The following is an 18659-nucleotide window of genomic DNA, read 5'->3' as shown; positions in this document are numbered from 1 at the left end:
TCTCTGTCGTTTTTGAGCGCAAGTACCCGATATATGGTCCATTCATCATGAGGCTCATTGAGAGGGCCTGGGCACAGATCTATCCCAGAGTGATGCTGGAAACTGGAGACTTGGTTTCTCATGAGATCAAGCGTCTGAGGAAGAAGGACAATTGGGGCACCCCGGCGCCTAAACCCCGGGGTCCGTCTGCTGCTGCTGCTGCCATGGAGACTGAGGGTGGGGCTGCCACTGATGATCACGAGGAGGACTTTGGGCCCTGTAGTGCAGAACCTTTGTGGGCAAAGAAGCTTAAACGCAAGATGAAGAAGCTTTTCTACATGGAGTCTCATGGTCAGTACATGACTCATGTGGCGGAGAAGCATGCCAGGGTGCGCCACAAGGAGCTCATGCGTCACCTGGGAGTGACAGTTGCCAGTGGTTCTGAGGGACAGATCACTAAAGAGGAGGAATGGATTCACCAGCATTGCCCTTGGACCGACTCCGACGTCGAGCAGTTTCCGACCAACGACGAAGATGCAGATGATCACGCTGAGATGTGATGTTCAGCTTGCCATCACCTAGAGTCGTAGCTTCGCTCTTTGCCCTTTTGGTGTCTCGATGCCAAAGGGAGAGAGAGTTTAGGGATTTGTGTTGTTGTCGTCTTGTGTCATCTTGTGTTTTCTTGTGTGTTCTTTCGTTGTCTTTGTTTGGTTTGGTTTGGTGCCTGTGAGACCTAAGTTCTAGACATATGGTGTGAGACATATGCTCCCTATCGCTACCTTATTACTTATGTCTATTCAGTACTGCAGTATTTTATACTCTTCTCTCATATATCATGTGCTTAGAATTGTTGGACTATAAAATATAGGGGGAGTGTTGATCCGGATGTGTGTGTCTTGCTTTCCAAAGGCTCCACTAACTAGATGCACACATTCAGGGGGAGCCCGTCTATATTTTATAGTTCTTAGTTTTCTTTCTTTTATATCTTTTCCTTGTGCAAATCCCTAGTTGTCATCAATCCACCAAAAAGGGGAGATTGTTGAGGCACATCTCTCTCGATGTAGTTTTGGTGATTGATGACAACATGTTTGCGGACTAATCATGTGCTTGATTAGTTCACAGATTCATCCTTGGCACGAGACGTTTTCTTCCCTTCGCAGTGTCATTCAAGACGGTGTAGCTCTTTCATTTCTCTTTCGATGGACTAGTTGCGTAGAGGGCACCGTACTATCAAGAGGGGGTCCGCTGGGGTATTTCTTGGGTGGAATCAACACATACACATCAGCTTCTCACCCTCAGAGCTCTTCCACTTCATTGGAGAGATCTCTTCTCTTTTTGTGTCCTGTCTGGGTTCCAGCGGTAGTACCGTGCAACCCAGCGGTAGTACCGTTGAGGAGTCACAAGCGGCAGTACCGCTCCACAGTGGTAGTACCGCCGATGACTCCACAGAAGTACTACCGCTGGCCTGCCTGGCATCACCGGCTCATCCTCAGCCTCGACGGAGAGATCTTCTCTCTCTTGTCTGTGTCCCAGCAGTAGTACCGCACTACCCAGCGGTAGTACCGCCGAAGGGCCACAAGCGGCAGTACCGCTCCGCAGTGGTAGTACCGCCGGTGACCCCGCAGCTGTACTACCGCTGGTCTGTCTGGCTCCTACCGCCTCGACTCGAGGACTCTTTTTCTCGTGTCGGGTTTTGTGGCACTAGTTGTGGCAGTAGAGGCGGTAGTACCGTTTCGGAGCGGTAGTACAGCCCTTACCACCGCGGTAGTACCGCGCTGGGTCCTGATCCCTGCTCCTCCCCTCTGCGCGGCAGTACCGCTAGCTGGAGCAGCAGTATCGCTGGCTCAGCGGTAGTACCCCCCCCCTAGCGGTACTACCGCCCTGTGCGGGGCTAGTTGGTGGGGCAACGGTTGGATTGTTGCCCCCACTATAAAAGGGGGTCCCTCTCTTCCCCGTTGACTCACCTCTTTCCCCTCAAGCTCCATTAATGCTCAAGCTCCATTAATGCTCCAAGCTCCATTTTCGCCCGATCTATTTCTCAAGCCAATCAAACTTGTTGATTTGCTCGGGGGTGGTTGAGAAGGCCCCGATCTACACTTCCACCAAGGGATTTTCGATTCCCCCACTCATCCCTAGCGGATCTTATTACTCTTGGGTGTTTGAGCACCCTAGACGGTTGAGGTCACCACGGAGCCATAGTCCATTGTGGTGAAGCTTCGTGGTATTGTTGGGAGCCTCCGATTAAGTTGTTGAGATTGCCCGAACCTTGTTTATAAAGGTCTGGTTGCCGCCTTCAAGGGCACCAATAGTGGAATCACGACATCTCGCATTGTGTGAGGGCGTGAGGAGAATACGGTGGCCCTAGTGGCTTCTTGGGGAGCATTGTGCCTCCACACCGCTCTAACGGAGACGTACTTCCCCTCAAAAGGAAGGAACTTCAGTAACACATCCTCGTCTTCACTGGATCCACTCTTGGTTATCTCTTACCTTTACTTGTGCAAGCTCTTTAGTGTTACTTCTCTTGCTTGCTTGTTTCCTTGTTGTTATTGCATCATATAGGTTGCTCACCTAGTTGCACATCTAGACAACCTACTTTGATGCAAAGTTTAATTTGGTAAAGAAAAGTTAAAAATTGTTAGTTGCCTATTCACCCCCCCCCTCTAGTCAACCACATCGATCCTTTCAGGGAGACTATCATTTGAAGCACAAGAGCAAGGAGTTCATTATCAACACACCATTTGTTACTTGGGAGAGTGGTGTCTCCTAGATTGGCTAGGTGTCACTTGGGAGTCTCCGACAAGATTGTGGAGTTGAACCAAGGAGTTTGTAAGGGCAAGGAGATCGCCTACTTCGTGAAGATCTACCGCTAGTGAGGCAAGTCCTTTGTGGGCGATGGCCATGATGGGATAGACAAGGTTGCTTCTTCGTGGACCCTTCGTGGGTGGAGCCCTCCGTGGACTTGCGCAACCATTACCCTCCGTGGGTTGAAGTCTCCATCAACGTGGATGTACGATAGCACCACCCATCGGAACCACGACAAAAACATCTGTGTCTCCAATTGCGTTTGAATTCTCCAAACCCTTCCCCTTACATTCTTGCAAGTTGCATGCTTTACTTTCCGCTGCTCATATACTCTTTGCATGCTTGCTTGATATGTATTGTGTTTGTTAAACTTGTGCCAAAACTCCACTTCAACTTAAAGAAATTAAAAACTGCAACTTTTGGTACTTAGTGTCTAATAACCCCCCCCCCCTCTAGACACCTCTTATCGATCCTTTCAAAAGGTAACAAGCGTCAGATCCACGTAGGATCAATCTCTTCAGTGATGCTCAATCACTTGGGGTTTGTAGGTGTTTGGGTTTGGGTTTTTCCTCACTTGATGATTTTCGCTCAAAGTCCTCGGAGGATGGGTTGCTCTCAAATGACAAGTGTCGGTTTCTCTTGGAGCAGCCAACCAGCTAGTGGTTGTAGGGGCGGCTATTTATAGCCTAGGGAGCAGCCCGACATGATAAGACATAAATGCCCTTCAATGATATGACCGTTAGGTGGATAGATATTTTGGGACAGCTGGCGCATAGCACAAAAACGGTCGGAATTTTGAGTAGCAAAATCCCCAGGGCTATCATGTTACTCACTGTGCAGGCAATCCGCACTGGCGAATTCCTAACTCCTCAGTCAGAACAAATTCCTCAGAGACCAGAAGAACTTCGTCTCTGTCACTGAAGAATATGACTGGACTGTATGAGATTTCCAATGGCTTCACTCGAAGGGATTGGTAGGTGTAGGATTTTGAGTTGAGCATCACATGGAAATTTTTCCTTAGTATTTCCTCGACCCCCTTTAACAGTACGGTGTTTCCTATGACTCAAGAAAGAGAAAATGAAACTACGAAAACAAAAGTCTTCACGCTTCATGTTCCTCGAATGAATACCAAGTCTTCAAGGTCACACCAATTTCTTCACTTTCAAAGTCTTCAGAAAGTGTGACGCCCGGATAATTAGGCTACAGTAATCACACGTTAATGATGCCACGTCACCATGGTTACTATTGTTAATCTCGCGTTAGTTCAGAACTGATCCAAATTCAAATTTGAAACAAAGGCAAAACATCAAAAGTTTTCAAACGTTAACACTAAAATGTTCAAAATGTGACAAATAAATCCTAAGTCATAATGGTGGAGGAACCACATTTTTGTAGAAGGATTAAATGCACTAAAATGGTACAAACAGTAGCAAAAACAACTATTTAAACGCTTTTCGTATTTTATAAAATACTAAACTATTTTATATCGGGCCATACCTTTTTACAGTAGTGGATTGTTCTGAAACGTTATTTTAGGGGTTGTAGTCATATTTTACTAAACTAAAATTAATATGTAACTAAAATAAAACAGAAAAGAAAAATAACGAAAAGTAAAACTAAAAAACAAGACCAAACCCTCCCCCGGGGCCAACCGGCCCAGCTGGCCACTGGGCTAGCCAGGCCGGCCCACCTACTGGCCTACTTAGGCCACGCTGCTCCCAGCCAAACCCTAACCAACCACCCGCACCCCACTCGCTCTCTCCCCCTCCCCCCCCCCGATCCAGTTCTGGATCAGGATCGGGCCGACGACCGCGCCCCGACGTCGGCTTCCCACCCCGTCACCGCACTCCAACCGCCCCTGGCGCCGCCACCCGCCGGCGGCGGACCCCTCTCCTTCGCCGCACGCCACCGGTCGAGGCCACCTCGCCGCCGCCCGTCATCGTCCCCCTCCCCACCGTCGCCGCCTCGCCTCCTCGTCCACTCCCCGAGCGCCGTCAGCGGGGGCCGCCCCGACGTCGAGCTCCTCCGTCCTCGACCTCCTCCTCGCCGGATCTGCGATGCCGACCCATCGCCCGACCCCCACTCCTCCCCGTGCCCGCCTCGCTCAACTATAGGGCTTTGTGAGCCCCCTCCCCTTCTCCTCTCTGCCCCCCTCACCCGCCTGCTAGTTCGTCGTGGCGCCGCCGTGCTCGCCCGTGCTCGCGGACACTGCCGCCCCGCTCGTGCCCCGCCACGTCCGTCGCCGTCCGGGCGTGTGCCAAGCCCCGCCCGGCTCGCCCCGCTCACCTGTCGCCGCTCTCCCTCCGCTGTGCAGCCCTGCTGCTGCTGCTGCTCCGCAGCGGGCGCCGCTCACCGCGCGTCCGCGCTGTTCGGGTCCCGCATCGCCGTGCTGCCCCGCACTGGCCCGGTCGCACCACCCCCCTAGCCTGCGCTACCCAGCCCCGGTGCTGCCCCGCCGTGGCCTCGCCGGTGCCATCTCCGACGCCCGACGCCCCTCCGTGCCCGCTGGCCCTCATCCGGATCGGGCACCTCCAGCGCCCCCTCGTCCGCACCCGCACGCTTGCGCGCCCGCTAACCCGCATGGACCCCGTGGGCCTATGACACATGGGCCCTGCCCAGAACGTTTTTTATAAAAAAAATAATAAGAAGAAGAAAATAAATAAATAAAATTAATTATTAATTAATTGATTAATTAATTAAGTTAATTAATCCTATTTAATTAATCTAATTAACTAGTTAGATTAATTAAACGGTAATTAGTTTAGCTAAATCCTAGTTAACCTAAAACAGAGTATGACAGGTGGGTCCCACTGGACCCACATGTCAGTTTGACTTAGTCAACCCTTGTTGACTGCTGATGTCAACATGACATCATGCTGATGTCATTAATCCTGTTTCAAATTAAATTAAATAATTAATAGAATTCTAGAAATTAGTAAAATCTTTAGATAATCATATCTTTTAATCCGTAACTCGGATTAAATTATTTTCAACATGAAAGTTGCTCAGAACGACAAGACGAATCCGGATACGTAGCCCGTTCGTCCGCCACACATCCCTAACATACCGAACTCGCAACTTCCCCCCTCCGGTTCATCTGTTCGAAAACGCGAAACACCGGGAATACGTTCTCGGATGTTTTCCCCCTTCACCGGTACCACCTCATACCGCGTTAGGGCACCTCTAACGCCGTTACTTGTCATGTCATGCATCACTATGCATATGCTTGCATTATATCTATTGTTTCTTCCCCCTCTTCTCTCGCTAGACACCGAGACCGACGCCGCTGCTACCCAGTACGACTACATCGATGACCCCTCTCTCTTGCCAGAGCAACCAGGCAAGCCCCCCCCCTTGACCACCAGATATCGCCTACTCTCCTCTATACTGCTTGCATTAGAGTAGTGTAGCATGTTACTGCTTTCCGTTATTCCTATCCTGATGCATAGCCTGTCCTTGCTACTACTGTTGTTACCATTACCTGCTATCCTACTGCTTAGTATAGGATGCTAGTGTTCCATCAGTGGCCCTACACTCTTGTCCGTCTGCCATGCTATACTACCGGGCCGTGATCACTTTGGGAGGTGATCACGGGCATATACTATACACTTTATACATGTTCCATTACTTGTGATACTGTTCGGAGATGGGGGCTGAAGGGGCAGGTGGCTCCATCCCGGTAGAGGTGGGCCTGGGTTCCTGACGGCCCCCGATTGTTACTTTGAGGCGGAGCGACAGGGCAGGTTGCGACCACCTAGGAGAGAGGTGGGCCTGGCCTTGTTCGGCGTTCGCGGATACTTAACACGCTTAACGAGATCTTGGTATTTGATCTGAGTCTGGCTACTGGCCTATACGCACTAACCATCTACGCGGGGACAGTTATGGGCACTCGACGTCGTGGTATCAGCCGAAGCACTTCGTGACGCCAGCGACTGAGCGGCGCGCGCCGGGTTGGACCGCGTAACGTGACTTCCTTTGAAATGGAGGTTGCTAGGTCTGCTCTCCGGCCGCGTACGCAACGTGCAGGTGTGCTATGGGCGATGGGCCCAGACCCCTGTGCGCTTAGGTTTAGACCGGCGTGCTGGCCTCTCTGTTGTGCCTAGGTAGGGCTGCGACGTGTTGATCTTCCGCGGCCGGGCATGACCCCGAAAAGTGTGTCCGGCCAAATGGGATCGAGCGTGTTGGGTTATGTGGTGCACCCCTGCAGGGAAGTTAATCTATTCGAATAGCCGTGATCTTCGGTAACAGGACGACTTGGAGTTGTACCTTGACCTTATGACAACTAGAACCGGATACTTAATAAAACACACCCTTCCAAGTGCCAGATACAACCGGTGATCGCTCTCTCACAGGGCGACGAGGGGAGGATCATCGGTTAGGATTATGCTATACGATGCTACTTGGAGGTCTTCAGTCTACTCTCTTCTACATGCCGCAAGACGGCGGCTGCCAGAAGCGTAGTCTTCGAAAGGACTAGCTATCCCCCTCTTATTCCGGCATTCTGCAGTTTAGTCCACATATGATAGCCTTATTCCAGTTGATACCAATGCATACATATGTAGTATAGCTCCTTGCTTGCGAGTACTTTGGATGAGTACTCACGGTTGCTTTCTCCCTCTTTTCCCCTATCCCTTCTACCTGGTTGTCGCAACCAGATGTTGGAGCCCAGGAGCCAGACGCCACCTTCGACGACGACTCCTACTACACCGGACGTGCCTACTACTACGTGCTGCCTGCTGACGACGACCAGGAGTAGTTAGGAGGATCCCAGGCAGGAGGCCTGCGCCTCTTTCGATCTGTATCTCAGTTTGTGCTAGCCTTCTTAAGGCAACCTTGTTTAACTTATGGCTGTACTCAGATATTGTTGCTTCCGCTGACTCGTCTATGACCGAGCTCTTGTATTCGAGCCTTCGAGGCCCCTGGCTTATAATATGATGCTTGTATGACTTATTTTATTTGTAGAGTTGTGTTGTGATATCTTCCCGTGAGTTCCTGATCTTGATCGTACACGTTTGCGTGTATGATTAGTGTACGATTGAATCGGGGGCGTCACAAGTTGGTATCAGAGCCGACTGCCTGTAGGAATTCCCCTTTCCACACTCCTTGGCCGAAGTCGAGTCTAGACATTGCAAAACTTTTACTAACATGGCTGTGTGCCTTACGGGCCCACGTCGCCATCTGGGTGGTATTAGGATCTTTTACTCCTCGATCCTTACTCTGGGACTCTGAGCTCTCTTCTATTCGGGTTAAATGAATTTTGCTAAATCTAACATTAGGATCTCGTTATCTCTTTCACCCAGAGAGCCCCTTATTACTGATGATCGTGTGCTGCATGCGGAGACCCTGAAGATACTCTCCGCTGTTAACCCGAGAACTTGTGTTCATCGCGTTTGCAATTCCCTTCCACCATCAACCCTTATGGATAACTACTTGCAGTTGTTATTCTTACATTCATCCCCAGTTGGTCTTGTTATTACAAGATACCACAAATTACTCGTCGATGTTTCGATAATCCTTTAAGCTTACTGCCTTGCAGTTATTTGTCACCTGAATACCCCTATGGAAAATTCTCACACTTATCGAGTATCCGCTCATCCCCCAGTTGTTCATGTGTTTCACAGTGGTCTTCGAAATACTATTCGATCTTCCGAAAATCCCGAGCAGCCTATTGCTCTTGAAATTCTCGCTTTCTGAAATTGTGGTTAATCCGATAAGTTTCGTAATCTTATTGGCCTCCCTTGTCTTTATCATTTTAAGTCTGTTGATTCAATATGTTGAGGATGCCCGCATTCCTCGGTCGAATCCTAGGATTCATCCTTCCAGCTCAGACGTCATTTGGATATGAGTTGGTTCTTGACTAATCAATGCCTTGATCGTTTGTGCTTCTAAGTCTATTGAACTTATTCATTTTTGATCAGAACGATTGCTTCTGATCCCTTGATTTGGGAATCATAAAATCTTTGCATTAAGCTTTGAATTAGTCAGTTGTTTCTATAATCTGATGCCTTGGCATTCCTTCTTCCTTTGATTGAGTACCGATACTCACATCAGCCCCGTTGTGGACCGCCATACCCATTGCCGGGTTATTTTCCGACAATGTCCTTCACAACCAAAATTCTTGTGAGTTCTTTACCTAATACATAATGCCCTTGTAAATTGTATACTCTACTTTTGTCAGCCATGCTCTACTTTTGAGCTTGTGTTATTTACTCCTAAAGTTCATGGTATATGTTCTAAGAAGCCCCGATGGGTTGAACCTATGTCTTCCTTAATCTGTGTGAACCCGGAAGTTTTCACGGGTCATACTCCTCTGGTAATTCACCGGGTAGGTTTTGACACTAAGATCATTTTTACCTAGAGCAATGAATGAAAGGTTATGCATTGAAGAAGTGGGAGTCGACCTTGAACTTTGTGTTCATGCCCATGGACATGATGTAGATCTTACCATTAAAGCTTCTCTTTAATTAATTATTCCCTTGGTAGAAGTTCATCTTATATCTGGGATCTGGCCTTCTGCAATCGTGGTTCCGACCATGTTCTTCTCTGATCCCATTTCTCGGGCAAGTTTAAGCACTTGTTTTCTGTAGGTCAATACACCAGTCCAACCTTTACTTTGACATGTCGTCGAGTATTACCCCCTGGTATCTCGAGATTATCATGGAACTGCATAACCTCTTATGAGTTCTTCATCAGGTATTACATTCGCACGGACTCCAATTTTTCATGGGCTTTGAGTTATGAAACACTCAAGGACACCGATAACGGAATCGAGTCTGCACTGCGATTCAACGAGGATTAGAGATCTTCATCGCTTACAAGTTTAATACTCCATGTCTGTCCTAGCCTGAACGGATACATCATTATCGTGCTAATTTTAATCATCAACATTCTGAGCTCTTCAAGGGTATCAACTGAATTCATGATGAGAAATACCATCCTTGCCCCTGATGATTTGTGTTATCATCGGCCACTTTATTGCCTTCCCTCCAACACAAACTTGTTCATGTTTTGTGTTATACCTTGAGTTCCTTGCTATCCAGCATTTGTCCTTCTTTACCTTGGAACATTACCACCTTTATGTCAAGAATGTCGTGGCAATTTTACCACCTCTTGAGAATTCTTGATATAGTAATATCTCTCGCCATTTGCGTTCATTCTTGGTCTCCGTGTTGTTTCTAACCGGAATACCTACAAATGGTCTATGATGTGTAAATTCTAAACTTCTAGCAACCCTATTGCTTTGAAGTTAATGGTCGCCATTTCATTCTTAGACCATTGGTTATCGAATCACCATTCTAACACTGATCATGCTACCTATGCCTATATTTTGGGCGCACATTTCAACCAATGTTTAATTGTGTATGTTTTCCTCGAGCATACATCATTATACCATTTGATCTGACAAATGTTATCTTCTTTTTCACATAGTTGTGGAAATCCATGTTTTGTTAATCTCGATGAATTGTCGCTGATTCCATCAGCCACCTCCTCATCCTCTCGTTGGTTTACTGATGAACTCTTGGTTCGGAACTCGCTTCCATAGTTCAATTCCCGAGAATCTTACAATGTCACCTCGACAATTTGTGTTGCACCTTTCTTCTCAGGCATCCTGAGTCTAAGGTATCCTAACACCAATTAGATCTGAATCTCGGTCAGATATGATGGTTGGAACATATTTTCAAGAGTTATAACATTGGTCCCTATATGCCCTGGTAAGGTGATGTCATGCCTAGCACACCTGACCAGAGGACCTAGTGTTATAGTTTCCTTTTAACAAGGTTAAATCATTTTTCCATGAGGAAATTGAATGCCTTGTTTAATAAGTTTATCCTGATGGATCCTTTGTGTATCCAAAGTCCGATCTTTGCTTGAAGACCATGTCAATACTATCTCGAAGCATGTCTATGGTACTCCGATTTTCAACAAGAACATTTGAAGCCCAATGCTAAATGTTTCCTGCTCAATTATCCAAACACCGTTGTATGGGTAATATCATGAAATTTCTCTCCCCTACCTAAAGAGTTTTCTACATTATATCCTGACATGGATATCATGCTCTGTTTGTCCTTGGGAAGGTTATACTCCTGATATATGTGTTTAAACACATTTTCCTTTCCATTGTTCTGTTTAATCTGATAATCACATTTTTCTTTCCATTGTTTTGTTTAACCTTCTTGAGGTTTATATGATCTAAGCAGTAATAAGTCACTGCTTTTGTAAGCACCTTGGTGTACAACTTTGTTAGTAAGAACCTGTTACTATTGTTGATGACATTCCGGTAACCACCGATGGACGGGAACTTTGCCCACTGGTCCGCCTCGTTCAACGAGCAGGAAAATGGTTCTCTTCGTCCCTCGCCCTTGGTACCTATCTTGTTGCCGACATGACCGACAAGCTATCCTCTAACTTGACTTGCTTATATGATCGTGCAAGATTTCATCACCCTTTCTACCTTCAACCCACATGGTGGGCTCATAACCCACAACTCCACAGGATCGAAACCTGACTCTTCTGTACAACCCCTCTTCGCAAGGTTGTTCCTCGCGCGTGGCCTCATATGTAATTCATGGGTCATCTTCTTAGAAATCTACTTTTGTATCAGACGCAATACTTATTCTCGTTGCTCTGGACCCCTTTCCCACTTTGTTCACGCATCAAACGATTGCCTAGCCGCTTAAACTTCTCATGGTAACTTCTTACTTTGCTCTCGATTTTTTTAAGTTTCAGTTCAAGAGTTACTTTCCGCCACCTTCCCCGATGTTAGCTACCGGATAAGCAACCGTGGAGAGTTCCGTTCTTTCGAGTTACCCCTTATCATTTTACATAAGTACGATGAAGTTCCTGAAGAAAGGATGACGACTTCATCATGATGAGCTGGAGCAGAGAAATAAAGACATCAACGAAAGGGATCAACTTCTTCGAGAAGAGCAACCAAGACCGAGAAGATCCATTAGAATTTCGCAACCACAACTTCCCCCCTTACACCACCTCTTAAATCTCGGGACGAGATTTCTTGTAGTGGAGGAGAATTGTGACGCCCGGATAATTAGGCTACAGTAATCACACGTTAATGATGCCACGTCACCATGGTTACTATTGTTAATCTCGCGTTAGTTCAGAACCGATCCAAATTCAAATTTGAAACAAAGGCAAAACATCAAAAGTTTTCAAACGTTAACACTAAAATGTTCAAAATGCGACAAATAAATCCTAAGTCATAATGGTGGAGGAACCACATTTTTGTAGAAGGATTAAATGCACTAAAATGGTTCAAACAGTAGCAAAAACAACTATTTAAACACCTTTGGTATTTTATAAAATACTAAACTATTTTATATCGGGCCATACCTTTTTACAGTAGTGGATTGTTCTGAAACGTTATTTTAGGGGTTGTAGTCATATTTTACTAAACTAAAATTAATATGTAACTAAAATAAAATAGAAAAGAAAAATAACGAAAAGTAAAACTAAAAAAAAAAGACCAAACCCTCCCCCGGGGCCAACCGGCCCAGCTGGCCACTGGGCTAGCCAGGCCGGCCCACCTACTGGCCTACTTAGACCACGCTGCTCCCAGCCAAACCCTAACCAACCACCCGCACCCCACTCGCTCTCTCCCCCTCCCCCCCGATCCAGTTCTGGATCGGGATCGGGCCGACGACCGCGCCCCGACGTTGGCTTCCCACCCCGTCACCGCACTTCAACCGCCCCTGACGCCGCCACCCGCCGGCGGCGAACCCCTCTCCTTCGCCGCACGCCACCGGTCGAGGCCACCTCGCCGCCGCCCGTCATCGTCCCCCTCCCCACCGTCGCCGCCTCGCCTCCTCGTCCACTCCCCGAGCGCCGTCATCGGGCACCACCCCGACGTCGAGCTCCTCCGTCCTCGACCTCCTCCTCGCCGGATCTGCGATGCCGACCCATCGCCCGACCCCGACTCCTCCCCGCGCCCGCCTCGCTCAACTACAGGGCTTTGTGAGCCCCCTCCCCTTCTCCTCTCTGCCTTCCTCACCCGCCTGCTAGTTCGTCGTGGCGCCGCCGTGCTCGCCCGTGCTCGCGGACACTGTCGCCCCGCCACGTCCGTCGCCGTCCGGGCGTGTGCCAAGCCCCGCCCGGCTCGCCCCGCTCACCTGCCGCCGCTCTCCCTCCGCTGTGCAGCCCTGCTGCTGCTGCTCCGCAGCGGGCGCCGCTCACTGCGCGTCCGTGCTGTTCGGGTCCCGCATCGCCGTGCTGCCCCGCACTGGCCCGGTCGCACCACCCCCCAGCCTGCGCTACCCAGCCCCGGTGCTGCCCCGTCGTGGCCTCGCCGGTGCCATCTCCGGCGCCCGGCGCCCCTCCGTGCCCGCTGGCCCTCGTCCGGATCGGGCACCTCCAGCGCCCCCTCGTCCGCACCCGCACGCTTGCGCGCCCGCTAACCCGCATGGACCCCGTGGGCCTATGACACATGGGCCCTGCCCAGAACGTTTTTTATAAAAAAAAATAAGAAGAAAATAAATAAATAAAATTAATTATTAATTAATTGATTAATTAATTAAGTTAATTAATCATGTTTAATTAATCTAATTAACTAGTTAGATTAATTAAACGGTAATTAGTTTAGCTAAATCCTAGTTAACCTAAAACAGAGTGTGACAGGTGGGTCCCACTGGACCCACATGTCAGTTTGACTTAGTCAACCCTTGTTGACTGCTGATGTCAACATGACATCATGCTGATGTCATTAATCCTGTTTCAAATTAAATTAAATAATTAATTGAATTCTAGAAATTAGTAAAATCTTTAGATAATCATATCTTTTAATCCGTAACTCGGATTAAATTATTTTCAACATGAAAGTTGCTCAGAACGACGAGACGAATCCGGATACGTAGCCCGTTCGTCCGCCACACATCCCTAACATACCGAACTCTCAACTTCCCCCATTCAGTTCATCTGTTCGAAAACGCGAAACACCGGGAATACGTTCCCGGATGTTTTCCCCCTTCACCGGTACCACCTCATACCGCGTTAGGGCACCTCTAACGTCGTTACTTGTCATGTCATGCATCACTATGCATATGCTTGCATTATATTTATTGTTTCTTCCCCCTCTTCTCTCGCTAGACACCGAGACCGACGCCGCTGCTACCCAGTACGACTACATCGACGACCCCTCTCTCTTGCCAGAGCAACCAGGTAAGCCCCCCCCCCTTGACCACCAGATATCGCCTACTCTCCTCTATACTGCTTGCATTAGAGTAGTGTAGCATGTTACTGCTTTCCGTTATTCCTATCCTGATGCATAGCCTGTCCTTGCTACTACTGTTGTTACCATTACCTGCTATCCTACTGCTTAGTATAGGATGCTAGTGTTCCATCAGTGGCCCTACACTCTTGTCCATCTGCCATGCTATACTACCGGGCCGTGATCACTTTGGGAGGTGATCACGGGCATATACTATACACTTTATACATGTTCCATTACTTGTGATACTGTTCGGAGATGGGGGCTGAAGGGGCAGGGTGGCTCCATCCCGGTAGAGGTGGGCCTGGGTTCCCGACGGCCCCCGACTGTTACTTTGAGGCGGAGCGACAGGGCAGGTTGAGACCACCTAGGAGAGAGGGGCCTGGCCCTGGTCGGCGTTCGCGGATACTTAACACGTTTAACGAGATCTTGGTATTTGATCTGAGTCTGGCTACTGGCCTATACGCACTAACCATCTACGCGGGGACAGTTATGGGCACTCGACGTCGTGGTATCAGCCGAAGCACTTCGTGACGCCAGCGACTGAGCGGCGCGCGCCGGGTTGGACCGCGTAACGTGACTTCCTTTGAAATGGAGGTTGCTAGGTCTGCTCTCCGGCCGCGTACGCAACGTGCAGGTGTGCTATGGGCGATGGGCCCAGACCCCTGTGCGCTTAGGTTTAGACCGGCGTGCTGGCCTCTCTGTTGTGCCTAGGTAGGGCTGCGACGTGTTGATCTTCCGCGGCCGGGCATGACCCCGAAAAGTGTGTCCGGCCAAATGGGATCGAGCGTGTTGGGTTATGTGGTGCACCCCTGCAGGGAAGTTAATCTATTCGAATAGCCGTGATCTTCGGTAACAGGACGACTTGGAGTTGTACCTTGACCTTATGACAACTAGAACCGGATACTTAATAAAACACACCCTTCCAAGTGCCAGATACAACCGGTGATCGCTCTCTCACAGGGCGACGAGGGGAGGATCATCGGTTAGGATTATGCTATACGATGCTACTTGGAGGTCTTCAGTCTACTCTCTTCTACATGCCGCAAGACGGCGGCTGCCAGAAGCGTAGTCTTTGAAAGGACTAGCTATCCCCCTCTTATTCCGGCATTCTACAGTTTAGTCCACATATGATAGCCTTATTCCAGTTGATACCAATGCATACATATGTAGTATAGCTCCTTGCTTGCGAGTACTTTGGATGAGTACTCACGGTTGCTTTCTCCCTCTTTTCCCCCTATCCCTTCTACCTGGTTGTCGCAACCAGATGTTGGAGCCCAGGAGCCAGACGCCACCTTCGACGACGACTCCTACTACACCGGACGTGCCTACTACTACGTGTTGCCCGCTGACGACGACCAGGAGTAGTTAGGAGGATCCCAGGCAGGAGGCCTGCGCCTCTTTCGATCTGTATCTCAGTTTGTGCTAGCCTTCTTAAGGCAACCTTGTTTAACTTATGTCTGTACTCAGATATTGTTGCTTCCGCTGACTCGTCTATGATCGAGCTCTTGTATTCGAGCCTTCGAGGCCCCTGGCTTGTAATATGATGCTTGTATGACTTATTTTATTTGTAGAGTTGTGTTGTGATATCTTCCCGTGAGTTCCTGATCTTGATCGTACACGTTTGCGTGTATGATTAGTGTACGATTGAATCGGGGGCGTCACAGAAAGTCTTCAGAGATCCAAAGTCTTCAGTCGAAGAACTTTATTTTTAGTGGTCGACTTTCTCTGTAAATATCAAACTCCTCATAGACTTATAGACCTGTGTACACTCACAAACGCATTAGTCCCTTAATCTATAAGTCTTCAATACACCAAAATCACTAAGGGGCACTAGATGCACTTACAATGGGAATTTGTTAATATCCGGTTGTAGAAAACTTGATAGTTAACTTAATTAAAATGTATCAACCGCGTGTGTACCTGTGATGGTCTCTTTTCGGCGGAGTCCGGGAAGAGAACATGGTATCGTGTTATGCTTGAACGTAAGTAGCTGCAGGATCACTTCTTGATCACTTTTAGCTTCTTGACCGTGCATTGCTTCTCTCCTCGCTCTCTTTTGCGTAAGATAGCCACCATATATGCTCAGTGCTTTGCTCCAGCTCCACCTCACTACCCCTTTCCCACCCTTAAGCTTAAATAGTCTTGATCGCGAGGGTGTGAGATTGTTGAGTCCTCGTGACTCACAGATACTTCCAAACAGATGCAGGTGCCGATGATGCCAGTGCAGGGGATGCTACCGAACTCAAGTTGGAGTTCGATGAGGATTCGGGCCGTTACTATGTTTCTTTTTGTCTGGATGATCAGTAGGGGAGCCTAGTTGGGGTGATCGGGGATCTAGCATTTGGGGTTGTCTTTCTTTGTTTTGGTTCCGTAGTCGGACCTTGATTGTATTCTGGATGATGTATGATTATTTATGTATTGTGTGAAGTGGCGATTGTAGGCCGACTCTTTATCCCTTTCTTATTCAGTACATGGGATGTGTAAAGATTACCCCTCTTGCGACAGACCTATCATGCGGCTATGCCTCTAAGTCGTGCTCCAACACGTGGGAGATATAGCCGTATTGTGGGGGTTACAACTCTACTATGGGTGAGCCACTCTTTGTCACATCTTCACAAGTCCATTGCCACTACAATGGACGGCAAGCTTCAAGGATGATCTCTTCGCGATGCTCCACTTGAACTTGCACACCGCAACCTAACCCCACAAAGAACTCTCACGAATACCGTGGGTTAGTACACACAGTGTAATGGACAATGCTTACCATAACATGGGATCACTTGATCCCTCGGTACATCTTGTATGCTTTGTGTGTTGATCAACTTGATTCACTCTTGACTTAGTCTTGATCAACCTTGAATCTTTCCAACTCTCTTAATTTGGATGATGTCTTGAAGGTAGACATGAATGATCACACACTCTTCTTCTTCAAGACATGCTTGCAATAAGCTCATCACTCACATGACCAATCTTTGAATAATTCCTTAATAGCACCTTGGTCAACTCATAAACTCCTTGGATGATGTCTTTGGATAATTCACTCTTGAGTTAGTCTTGATCAACCTTGAATCTTTCCAACTCTCGTCATTTGGATGATGTCTTGAAGGTAGACATGAATGACACACTCTTCTTATTCAAGACATGCTTGCAATAAGCTCAACACTCACATGACCAATATTTGCATAATTCCTTAATAGCACCTTGGTCAACTCATAAACTCCTTGAAACCAACACATGGACTTCAAGAAAAGCCTATGGACAAATCCTGCAAATATAACTCAATGCAACCATTAGTCCATAGAGAATGTCATCAATTACCAAAATCACACATGGGGGCACCGCATGTCCTTTCACACAGAAGGAACAACGGCACAACATGTTCCTCCTGAAGCAACACCAGCTGGTGGAGGGCCAGATCTACGGCAAGCGCGTGAGCAAGGAGGCCGTGGAGGCCATGGCCACGTCGAACCCCAACTTCATCGCGAAGCAGCGTGCCACCTAAGATGTCATCCGCGCTCAAGCCGCCGCTCGTCAAGAATCAGCAGCTGTGGAGGCGCAACTGCAAGCCATCGCGGAGGAGAACAATGCCAGCTGCGCCTCCTACGCGCCGCTGACGAACTATCAGGCGGCCCGGTGGGAGGACGCCAACGCCGATGCCACCATTTCCATAGTGGACCTCACGTCTACCGATGATGGACATGCCGTGGACTCCTTCAAGGATGAGTAGGCCACGGGACGCGGCAGGTCCTTATGTCCCATGTGGTCTGGCTCGTCTCCCGTGTTCTACTCTTCCTCGCCGGAGACCGCACCTTCACTTCACGGGTCTTATCGTCGGTGCTCATGGAAACGGCGGACGGAGGACGACATGGGCTTGGACGCCGGGCGCCGCCGCCATAGGATAGGTTTAGGGCCGGGTCGGTTTTTTGTTCTAAATGTTCGAAATGCAATGAAAATCCGCCCTGTTTGTATGAAATCCGTCATGTTAATACGAAATCCGGGCGTGTTTTCACGAATTTCCTCCGTTTTGTTGAAAAGGAGTTTGAAATGTATGCGGCTACGGTTGGATGACGGCCTCCCGCATCCATGTTCGCGGACTGGTCCCCCCTGTCCGCGGATGGATGCGGGAGAAAATTTGCGGGTTGTCGTTGAAGATGCTCTTACTAGGGGACTGAGAAGATCTAGTTAGAATATGTGTCGTTGCATTCGACAAACGATTTACATGACTAAAGCGAACGAACGGAAAGAATGACGCTAACTCCTTGATATCAGCAATGATGAGTCCCACCGGTGAGCGACTGGCGAGCGACCAATCACCGAAACATTGGTTCTTTGAATAACGGACAAACAGTTTGAGCGGAAAACAACCCTGGGAAATCTTTGCCGGCGGGTGAGAGCCACCGCACATCGTAGTGCCGGTGCTTTAGCTAAATCTAGAGCGCTAACCTTGTCGGCGTGCTAGCGGCAAGCCAGCAAGCAATCTCCGATGTGATTCCTAATCACCATGCCAATTCTCATCCGTTGAGACTCCTTAAAAAGTGAAGCATCCACATTGACGGTCACTACATATGTCGATGACGGAACCCATTTAACACGAGATACCGGGATATCACGCCTTGAAACAATTGTAGTCTTACCACAATTCTGCACAATGAAGTCA

The sequence above is a fragment of the Triticum urartu genome, chromosome 2 (assembly GCF_003073215.2).
Source record: "Triticum urartu cultivar G1812 chromosome 2, Tu2.1, whole genome shotgun sequence".
NCBI classification, from domain to species: domain Eukaryota; kingdom Viridiplantae; phylum Streptophyta; class Magnoliopsida; order Poales; family Poaceae; genus Triticum; species Triticum urartu.
The sequence above is the reverse complement of the archived record's forward strand: the minus strand, read 5'-3'. Positions refer to the sequence as shown.